The following is a 10359-nucleotide window of genomic DNA, read 5'->3' as shown; positions in this document are numbered from 1 at the left end:
AACGAGAGAGAGTAAGAGTCTTTTTAATCTATTAATTATTGCGGAGAGAGTATTTTTACGGCGAAGAGAGACGCACAAGCGAACAAAGTGTTCAACTCGGAGAGCAGAAAGAGACTGCTGAAATTCTATTCAAATCTCTGCACTATTATCTTTGATAGTTTAGTTTACACCATTCGCCCTGAAAAGGGCCAAACACATGTTACACTTCTTTGGCAAAATGACCTGCTTTTACCCCGAAACTATAAAAAATGCAGATGTATATTTTATGAAACACACAACGCTACACTCAAGTTTTTCAGAGAATTAAATATTTTAAACACAATACAGATTGTCCCAACAGATTTACAGAGAGATATTTTTATAAAAGCAAATTAATGTAAATAACTGTTGTTTTCACAACAATTTCTTCAAGCACTTTCTTTGGTGAAGTTAGCCAAATTTCTTCCTCTAATTGAACAGGTTCCTCCCATCTTTCTTCATCCCCTTGGGGTTCATTTGGTTTGAATGTATTTTCAAGATGTATGGCAAATAGCTCTGTTTTTTGTGCACTACTTCTGGACCAGTTACCATTTTCTAGTTTAATAGGAGGAGAGTGCATAATAGGTCTTTTCAGTCTTTTAGTAGCTTTCTATAAGGAATAATCTATACTACCGTCATCTGTTAGCTCCTGTAAGTAAGAATTAATCGAGTCATTCTTTAATTGTAGGATAGTTCTTTTGAGTTGTTGACTTGCACGATTTAGTTTAGTCTTATCTTGAGGAGACCTTGTTTGTTGTCAAATTCTTCTCAGTTTTCCTTTTTTCAATTATCATGTTCCTTATTTCCTTTGGATAATTGTTTCCTTTTAGCCTAGGTTTCAGTGTAGGAGTGTTTTCCCATGCTGCTTGCTGGATATTGTTCACTAACAATTCTGCTTCTTTATCTAATTGCTCTGCGTTTTGTATTGGTACACTTAGATTTATTCTCTCTTCAAGGCTCAGCTTAAAACTTACCCAATCCGTCCATTTATTTGTTAATGTGGGGTTACTTTGTTTTTTAATAATTCTGTCACTCATGGTTAGTACTATTTTTTATACCCATAAGTTATAAGGGGGGTTGCCCCCCTGACATTTTTTTTTATTTTTTTTGGACAAAATTATCTACCTTAATTTTATATGATGTAGAATTAAAAAATACATACAACCCTTAATTTTCACTCTTCTATCACCAACCCCTATTTGTTAATAGCCATCTATATATTTACATCTATAAAATTCTCCTGTCACAGTGTTAGTTTCCATACTCCTCCGAGACCGCTTGACCGATTTTTATGAAATTATATATGTATATTCGGTAGGTGTTAGAATCGGTCGTAATCTATTTTTCATATCCCTGAGTGATAAGGGGAGTTCCCCCTAACATTTTGTAATGTTAGGTGGGGTTGTGTGTACATAACGTACTCTATAAGACTACGAGTACATACAAATTAAAAAAATTATGATCAATATCCATCAACAAGTTCCAGCGATATTAATCGCAGCATATGTTTGCAGAATCAGTTTCATTTTTTGAGTGCACGTATTTTAGTAATTCCCCTCCACCGACCATGAATTAATTCCGTTCGCACGCCATTTTTAAAGCTTTGTTAACCACTCTGTTGAGGTTCAAAGTTTACTCAAACTTTTACACATAACCTATATATCTTCAACTTCAAAATGGCTCTAGTTAGGTTGCTTAATTGTTATAAACAAAGTAGCCGTCAATTAAATAAAAAAAGTGGCTAACTTTGACCGTAATTAACCTAGGCGAAAAGTTTTTCTTTGAAAATTCGTATAAAAATACCAGTTTTCAAATTCTATTGTAGTTTTAGCCTACAGTCAATATTAACAAAGTTATTCAAATTGTTTATAAGCCAAAAATGACTCTATTTTAATAAAATGTTTTTTGAGTGATAAAAATGACTTTTTAATGATTTTTTTAAATGCTTTGAAAATATGACTATTCTTCTTTCACGTTGTTTTACAGAATTGCTGTATCATCATTATTTTCTGAACAATAACATTGCAAAAAAAAAGCTCATTGGGATAAACAAATTGAATAAAACTTAAACTAATTGATGCATCGTCTTAAAATTTTTTGTGCATTGTATGGACTGTTTGACTCAAATTTTCGTGCAATATGAAAGTCCTAAATTCATTTTCACAAAAGTTATAGCAAATTTTTTTATATGCAACTATGCATTATTTGCAACTTGGCTGCTCAAGTGTCCCGGACATGGTATATTTTTGCCTTATTTCCCTGGTGTATTATTACTTTCTACTACCTGTGCCGGAAACTTAACGACACTACTCAAATACAAATGACTTTTGTAATAAGATTAAGATAAGGTTTTCTGCAATAATATACCTTGACTGCTTGAGACTATGCAGTGTTATTTGTACCAAAATTTTGGCCCTTAGGAACGACTTAACCAACACTTTTTGAAGTTATTTCGTAATCGTAACATTTTTTAAGCATACTTGATTTCATTCTACACTCATTGGTATGGGACTAACATCAATAATATCAATAATTTATTCTGAAGTCTGAAAACAAAATGATCTTTTCCAAGAATTATTATTTCTAGACATATCTTCATTCGAGCTACAACGAGGCTGTCTACAACCAGGACACTATGAGAACCTTTACATATCTAAGGTATGTGACAAGTCTTGATTGGTTTCTGTGTTTAGACATAAATTTAGACACTTATTACACAACAATTTTAATATATTGATAGCTGGTTCTTCAATAGTTATCCTGTTAAGGTCTTTAGGTCTTTAAACTACAGGGTGTTTCACTGGGAAACGGAAATATTTGTATGGTGAGTAGAGGTCACTGAGACGGTTCTAGATATACTACATTTATTGCCTCACCGATTTTTATAACCGAGTTACAGGGTGTTTTATCAATTTTGCCCATTTCTTTCTGGACCCATAACTTTAGAACCACCTTGCATATTTTTTTGATAAGGTACATAATATGTATATGTCTCATTTAAAGCCCAAACCACCCAACTACGAATCACAAGAAAAACCCAGGTCAAGACTTAAAATTTATAAATTAATTGTGACCTTGAAATAATACCCTGTATATTTATTTATTAATAACAGATACAAACAGGTTTACCTACTTACATGTATCCGTATCTACAATGACAACAGTTTAGTACAACATGCACATAATGTAATAATTCGAGGTAATAGAGACAAACACGACAGATGTTTACCAGCAAAAACGTTAAAAATAATAATAAAAAAAACCTCTCTTTATATTATTCATGCAATAGACGTTTAAATAATTGCAAGTTTATTCCAAATAATTCCAGACAAGTGGTTGTTGTTAAATCGTTGTAAATTTGGCACATTTTATTAAGTGGGCTAGAAGTATTTACAAAAAATAATATGTTTCTTGGACGGGTTTTGTGATCCGGGATATAAAATTCTATTTGCCCCAAAAGATCAGGCGAGTCTATTAAGTGATTACATAGTTTATAGAGAAAAATTAAACAACGTTGAAGTCTTCTTTGCTCTAATTTTTTTATATTAAATTCTTTTCTTAATGGTTGATACGAATCATATTCTGGCGATATTTTATGCTTTTTGTAAAATAAAGATTTAATAAACTTGTTTTGAATTGATTCAATTTGGCGCATGTGACCACTATTTATTAAGGTACTCCAGACAATACTCCCAAATTCTAATTTGCTTCTAACAAATGAATTAAAGAGCCGTTTAATTGAGTCGATACATATTATGAAATTTATATGTTACACGTTTAATAAGTCCCATCATTTTGTATGACTGAGACATAATATTTTGCACATCTAAGTTGAAACTTAAATTATTTACAAACGTAATACCAAGATCCGTCACTTCATTGACCCTATGTAAGTTATTATTTCCCATATTGTACATAAAATAACTAGGGTTTGCCTGACGACTATATGTCATGATCGTACATTTGTTCAAATTAAAATACAGTTTATTACCTATTGACCAATCATAAATCTCGTTTAAATCGTACTGTAATTGAAAATAATCATTGAAATCTTTAATTTCTCTAAATATTTTTAAATCATCCGCATATAAAAGGCACCGAGATGTAATTAAAGAAGGTAATTCATTCACAAACAGTAAAAATAATAGCGGTCCTAAATTTGAACCTTGTGGTATACCTGATTCCACCAGGAAAACCTCCGATTTATCTCCTTTATATGATACAAATTGCCATCTATCTGTCAAGTATGTTACAAAAAGTTCTAGCAATGAATTGCTTAGCCCAAAGTACAATAATTTTTCTAATAGAATATCATGGTTGACCTTATCGAAGGCTTTGGCGAAATCAGTGTATACCACGTCTATCTGGTTCTTGTTGACTATTACATCATTAATATAATTAGTACATAATAATAAATTAGCTTCAATAGATTTATTTTTACAAAATCCATATTGTTGTGGGCATATCATTTTCTGTACATGTGCATACATTTTTTCATGTAAGATGTGTTCAAAAATTTTTGCTATACAATTCAAAATTGCAATAGGTCTCTAATTTTTGCAATCATTTCGTGAACCTTTTTTATGGATAGGAGTTACCTTAGTCATTTTAAACAATTTCGGAAAATAATTATTATCTACTATTTTTTGGAAGATAATTATTAGAGGATATGTAAGGTAGTCGCGACATGCTTTAAATATATACCCCGGAATACCATCAGGTCCCGAAGAAAACTTTGGTTTTAATTTTGAAAATGCGTTATGTATATCACGCACTGTAACTTTAGTGAAACTGAGCAAAAAAGAATTATTGTGACTAGAATTAATAAAATTTAAATCGTAAGTAGAAGATTTATGGTCATATATAGACTTAAAATAATCAGCAAACTCTTGGGAAATTGTTTTACTGTCAGAAATTATTTCATTGTTTCCATTAATTATATTTTCAGTGTCAATACTCGCTTTCTTGTTTCTATTTACCAAATTCCAAAATAAGTTAGGGCTAGTATTGATACTGTTTTCGGCATTATGTATGTATGACTCATGCGCTTCCCTGATCCTATTTTTTAAAAGTGCTCGCAGTCTTTTATATTCAGTTACATGATAAACCGCTACATTTTGCATACCCCTATTATGAAACTCTTTCTCCCTTTGCAAACGAATAATGTCTGGAGTAAACCACACAGGAAATTTGTTTATTCTACTCTTAGTTCGAAATCTAGGTACACACACCTCAAATATTTCATAAATTTTATGATGAAAATAGTCAACTGCAATGTCAGTATCTTGTATACATCCTAAATTATCCCAACTACAGTTCCTCAATAAATCACACAACATAGGAAAATTGGCTTTTTTTAAATTAAATTGGTTAGTTAGATTATTCATCTCATGATGATTGATTGTTCCTGTCTTTATCATGTTAAATTCTATACTCAAAACTGGATGTTTCTTATCCTCATTTGTAAATGGATAGTTATTTTTACCAACTAAAATATCAATATTACTCAAAATTAGATCTAAGGTTCGCACATCCTCATTCACAATGTTATTGAAAGACTGAAAGTTATGTATACTAATTAATTCATGAATTGACAAATATTTGAGAGAAGTGTTGTTTTCAAATTTATAGTCAACACCGGTTACACAAGGTAAATTAAAGTCTCCAAAAACTAAAATAGATTATCTATGTACGAAAAAAGATCAACAAAAGCTATATAATCGTTATTGCTCGACTGGGGGGGGGGGGGGCAAATATACGTTACTAAGAATTAATTTATTTCCAAATACATCCAATTCAACGAATAGTACCTCTAATTCAGCATTTACTAAGATTTGTTTAGATTTATATTTTTTATGAACTGCAATCAGAACACCTCCGCCTCTTGCCTTACGAGTCCTTACAAGGTCCCTATCGTTTCTATAAACCACATACCTTTCGTCAAACAATTCAGAATCATTAATGTCATTACTTAACCAGGTTTCCGTCAAAGCAATAATATCAAAGGTTTCTAGCAACAAACTTTGGTAAAAATATGTCGTTTTCATCCTTAAACCTCTCGAATTTTGGTAATAAGCGCTAATTTTCATTAAAAAACTCTGGAGCTCCATAATTGATTATACAACTTATATAAAATAATTACTTAATTTAATATCCTTGGACGAAAAACTTAAACAAATAACCTAATTAAATAACAAGTTGTTACCATTCTAACGCAAAATAGAACAATATAATTAAATACCTATTAATAATAGCGCATGAAAACTACTTATTTCCGTATAAACCATAATACCATAATTAAAAATAAAGAAAGCAATAATTATAGGTACTGATCAATCATTAACAAAATGAGGAGTTCTCAAATACATTAAACAACTAAATATTAGTATCTAAATTAGATTAAAATAAAAAACATGTCTACCATAAAAAGTGGAAAGATAAATACTAGATACTACGCAGATAATGACCAAACCTCCATCTTGTAACGTTGCCACGTTTACCAATTAGTAGCTGATTTAAAGATCTTGGTGCAACGTAATATTTTTGATACCTCCGTCCTTAATAAAGATTTTGCCATCCCTGGACCATGCATTTTGTTTACCGTATGTTTGTTTTGCTGCATTCAGTAGGTGATATTGCGGCTTCGTAAGGTTTTCACTAATAAATATGTGGGTACCGTTTAACAACTTTTTTGAAATCAAAATTTCTTTCTTCTTTAGATAGGATACCATTTCGAGTAAAACAATTCTTGGTTTATTATTATCAACCTCTCTCTTACCCAGTCGATACACATTATTGATATCATTTTCACTTAAGTTCTCGACTTTCATTGTTGAATGGATTAATTCTTTAACCACCCTAGGCAAATTCTCCTGTTCCTGTTCTGGTAACCCATATATTCTGAGAGTATTATTCCGTCTAACCTGCATAATACCATCCAAATAGGCTTCATTTTTTATAATCCTATTGTCATTACTAACAACCCTACTGTCAATTTTATCTACAGTAGTTTTTAGGCAAACCAATGTCTCATCAACTTTAATAAGCCTTTCATTAAGATCTTTAACAATTTTGCTGCATACCTCTTCAATTAGCATTTCCAACGTTCTATCATCGGGCAAAGATATGCTTCGGCTACGGGTTCCTTTATCCATTTTTCAAGATGTTCGTAGGTAGATACTAGATGATGTTTTTTCCAACACTGAATTATACCCACCTAAACTTTAGACACTAATGACGGTATAATGTGACTTAGTAACAGTTTTTGTGAACATTAAATTAGTAAATTGATTCAAAATATCGGAGCTCACTTTCAGACATTTACACGTGCATGCTGCGTTGCCACGTTTTTGTAGAGGAAAGGCACCAAAGGGCCTAGCCGGGTAAGATGGTGAAAAGTGCCCCCAGCTCGATTTAAATTCCATATAAGCCACTTTTTAGCACATATAGAGGAACTCACTTTCTGAAATTTTTAGCCCCCTAGGTGGTCACGCGACCCCCCTAGAGCCTAATTAGGCATTTTATGTTTTTATTTTTTATCTCAGCCGCATCAAGATCTAGCCAAAAACTTTATTTAAAAAAGTTGTAAGTTTCAAAAATATCTATATGAAAATTTTTTTTTTTTATTTTTTGGCGGGAAATTCGAATTTTTAGAACAAATTTAAGCTTTTAAATAACTCTGAAAAAAAAACTAAGACACTCGTTTTTACGAAAATCAATTATAATGTGTATTTTTGCACAATCTTTCACGCTGAATTTTTTCAGATTTTTAAAATTGGTGAAACGTACCTTTAAAAGTAAAAAACCGCGTTGTTTCGGTTTTTTTTTTCGTTTTTTGATACAATTTTATACATATTTTTCAAAAAAGGTAACACTGTCACTAGAATAGGTAAAAACTGAAAAATAATTGGGGTTTGCTTAATAAAAATTTTTTGTAACGCCATCGATTTTCAAGATACAGGGTGTTGAAGAAAACAAAATTTTACACATTTTTTACGATTTTGCTGAAACTACTGGCAACATTGTAATAAAACGTGGCGGGATTTAAGAGGTAGTTATTATGCATGTTTTGACATACAATTAAGGATTTGATATTCATTATTGGCGCGCATAGGGGTAATGGTCTGAACTTTTTAAAGAATAAAGATAGTACGCCACTGACATATTTCAAATTAACAATGGTTTTTGAATTTCTCGTTCAATTTGTGACAAAAAATGTATCTTCTTATTTTTTCATCCGACGCGCCATTTTTATTCAAAAAATAAAAGATCTTAACCCTTACAAAGTGTTCGAACTTTTAGTACTTTCTACATCTACATAATAACCTCGTACATCCATTATTATCAAAATTAATTCGAATACTTTGGAAGCGTTAAGATATTTTATTTTTTGCAGCAAAACGGCGCGTCGTATGAAAAAATGAGAAGATAGATTTTTTATTGAAAATTGAACGAGGAATTCAAAAATGATTGTTAATTTGAAATATGTCAGTGGCGTACTATCTTTTTTTCTTTGAAAAGTTCAGACCATTACCCCTATGCGCGCCAATGATGAATATCAAATCCTTAGTTGTATGTCAAAACATGCAAAATAACTACCTCTTAAAACCCGCCAAGTTTTATTACAATGTTGCCAGTAGTTTCGGCAAAATCGTAAAAAATATGTAAAATTTTGTTTTCTTCAACGCCCTGTATCTTGAAAATGGATATCGTTACAAAAAATTTTTATTAGGCAAATCCCAATTATTTTTCAGTTTTTTACCTATTCTAGTGACGGTGTTAAATTTTTTGAAAAATATGTATAAAATTGTATCAAAAAACAAAAAAAAACCGAAAAAATGCGGTTTTTTATTTTTAAAGGTACGTTTCACCAATTTTAAAAATCTGAAAAAATTAAGGATGAAAGATTGTTCAAAAATACACATTATAATTAATTTTCGTAAAAACGAGTGTCTTAGTATTTTTTTCAGAGGTATTTAAAATTTAAAATTGTTCTAAAAATTCGAATTTCCCGCCAAAAAAAAAATAAAAAAAAATTTTCATCTAGATCTTTTTGAAGCTTACAACTTTTTTAAATAAAGTTTTTGGCTAGCTCTTGATGCGGCTGAGAGAAAAAATAAAAACATAAAAAGCCTAATTAGGCTCTAGGGGGGTCACGTGACCACCTAGGGGGCTAAAAATTTCAGAAAGTGAGTTCCTCTATATGTGCTAAAAAGTGGCCTATATGGAATTTAAATTGGGTTGGGGGCACTTTTCACCATCTTACCCGGCTAGGCCCTTTGAGACACTTTTTTTGAAAAACAAATATAAAACAGAATAGTCAAAAGTTTTTAAAACATTTATTTCGAAAACTTAAATTTAATGTTTCTACAACACAACAAAAAATAAATAAAGCGAATTAGACGTATATTTTTGCAAAAAAAATACGTTTAATTTTTTGCGACATTTAATATTAAAAATAAAAGGTCGCCTAATTTGGGATAGACAGGTATCCAAATTTGAGACAGGTATCCAAATTTGAGACAGGTACTCCAATTTGAGATACTATTCAAAAAAGCCCTTTCCTTCGCAGAAAAGGCAAATAAATGTGCTGGACTTTATTTCTCCACAGTCTTCATGTGCCCACCTGCCACATTGGTTACACTTTGCCCATCGTTCTCCATATTTATCGTCGGAAAATTTTCCGGTGCAAAATAGACATGCATTCCGTGTCGTTTTCCCCACTTTCGTCGGATGATGAATCAGTTAATGAAAAGTCTTCGCTGCTATCTGAACTTGAACTCGAAGAAACTTTCCGTTTCCTTCTTGATGTTTTGCCTTTTGATGTAGAAGGTTGACCTACGTCTTCGTGTACTGCTATTTCTTCTTCGGACGTTGCTGTTACACAATCCAAGTTTAGCTGGGGTACTAGTTTTTTGCTTTTTTCTTCTGCAAACTTTGCTCTAATTCTTCTTTGTAGGGTGTTAGAGTAATTACTGAAGCCTTTCCTGATCTGGCATGTGGCTTTTTAGTGATGTCTCTCTTGTATGTAGGGATCGGACAGATGTCTTTCGGAGACACAAGTTGTTGATGAGGTAGTGGTGGACTAGGAGTTCTATGTTCTCGCATTGGATGATTTGCATGTTCATGGTTTGGTTCTATTATTTGTTCGTCCCTTTCGTTTTGTGTCTCCAAGTGCTCTTGAATTCCAAATTCAAAGTCCCTAAAAATATGGCGGCAAATAGGGACCAGTCCAGTTTTTCGGAAACCATTGCAAGATATTTCCATCGTCGCAGATTTGTTATACGCTTTACAAAAAATACTGGCAATGGCATAAGGCGACACAACACTCAACTGATTTTC

General features: G+C 31.8%; 1 protein-coding gene across 4 annotated transcripts in view; it reads left to right on the top strand.

The window, feature by feature from the left end:
• Positions 1–10359, top strand: part of LOC114339285 (galactosylgalactosylxylosylprotein 3-beta-glucuronosyltransferase P) — a 182248-nt gene that overhangs the window by 88499 nt on the left and 83390 nt on the right. For 2 of the 4 annotated variants that reach the window (XM_050663384.1, XM_050663382.1), the window contains exon 2: positions 2606–2676. The exons of the other annotated variants lie outside the window; for them this stretch is intronic. The gene's annotated coding sequence lies outside the window, so the exon portion shown is untranslated. The remainder of the gene's footprint in view (positions 1–2605; positions 2677–10359) is intronic. 4 annotated transcript variants of the gene reach the window in all.

Source organism: Diabrotica virgifera, chromosome 10 (assembly GCF_917563875.1).
Source record: "Diabrotica virgifera virgifera chromosome 10, PGI_DIABVI_V3a".
Lineage (NCBI taxonomy): Eukaryota > Metazoa > Arthropoda > Insecta > Coleoptera > Chrysomelidae > Diabrotica > Diabrotica virgifera.
This window is presented reverse-complemented; position numbering and strand designations above follow the sequence as displayed.